This window comes from Poecilia formosa, unplaced genomic scaffold (genome assembly GCF_000485575.1).
Source record: "Poecilia formosa unplaced genomic scaffold, Poecilia_formosa-5.1.2 Scaffold170, whole genome shotgun sequence".
NCBI classification, from domain to species: domain Eukaryota; kingdom Metazoa; phylum Chordata; class Actinopteri; order Cyprinodontiformes; family Poeciliidae; genus Poecilia; species Poecilia formosa.
Genome location: NW_006800109.1, coordinates 1,262,557 through 1,263,784, shown reverse-complemented (window position 1 = coordinate 1,263,784; position 1,228 = coordinate 1,262,557). Strand labels below are relative to the sequence as shown.

General features: G+C 40.4%; 1 long non-coding RNA gene across 1 annotated transcript in view; it reads left to right on the top strand.

Annotated features, from left to right (window-relative positions):
* Positions 1 to 677: 677 nt before the first annotated feature.
* Positions 678 to 1,228, top strand: part of LOC107837730 (uncharacterized) — a 15,461-nt gene continuing 14,910 nt past the window's right edge. Inside the window, exon 1 of the long non-coding RNA XR_001663779.1 lies at positions 678 to 1,135. This is a non-coding gene — a long non-coding RNA (uncharacterized LOC107837730). The remainder of the gene's footprint in view (positions 1,136 to 1,228) is intronic.

Genomic DNA, 1,228 nt, shown 5'->3' with positions numbered 1-1,228 from the left:
AAACCCGTTTCTTCAGGAGGATTTGTGTTTGTTCACTGACTGTTGTTCAGCGCGACCTCTCCTTGAAGACTGTTTTCTTTTTCCAAAGTATTCCCAGGGGCAGTGATGTGATTTAAAGAAACTTTTGACCTTGCTTCCCAGCGACTTTGCAATGTTTTTACTTTTTCTGCAAGAAATAAAAAATAAATGAAGGAAAAGAGTCGGGAGGCCAAGCAGTGAGGGAATAAATTTGTGTGGAGCAGGACCTGTGGGACCGAAGGTGCAGCCAAGGGCCAAAGAGTTGGAGCACTCAGCTGTTGTCGCTGGAAAGAAGAAACACTAACATTGGATCTATTAAATGTCAGCATCACAACGCGGCGACTGAAGTCTACTGCATTTTAAAAATAAGACCTCATCTTTCGATCGGATCATTTCTGGAGTCAGAACCAACCAAACGGATCATTTAAGTTACATTTTGGTGGCCTACTTGCACAAAGTTTGGATTTTTCCAACTAAAACCCTAAAATACTTTCAACTTTAGGCGACAGGAGTCCCAGTGGACTTCCTGTTTCCTGTTTCTTCTTAAGGAATTCATCTTAAAATGATTGTTACCTAAAGATGCTTTAAGAGGAAACAGAAGAGCTCCATTTCTTCACAGATTATCTGTCATAACATTCTGTCAGGACATGGAGGCAGTTTCAACCAGTATGTAAAAATATATTTTTAATAAAAGTTCATAGTGTAGCTTTAATATTCATGAAATCAGCTGAGTTTTGTCACACGGTGCATCAGTAGGCGTTAGAAGAATGGTGAAGTGTGGTCATGAAGGGACAGAAACTGAAGGTCCAGTGGAGCACAGCAAACAGCGCTGCAAACGCATGAATGATGCAAACTCCAAAACACAAGTGCAACAGAAAAATGCTGCAAACCAAAATGATCACCATAAAGAAAACAGAAGCAAAAACCTACAATTAAACACAACACTGTAATCACAGGAAATATAAGCAGCAGAGGAAATGCTACAATGAGCAAAATCAGCAAATCTGAAAAGCTGCAAACTTCCTAAACAAAACAGAAGTCCTCCAGACCACTAGGTGGAGTCTGGAGTACGTAATATTACCTTTGTAAGCATCCTGATGTTCAATAATAATGTAAGGTGTAACATAGACAGGTGTAACCATAGACATAATATAAGGATAGACGCCTCATGGACCGCTCTCGCCTATTGTCGCTGACGAGATTTAGGGCG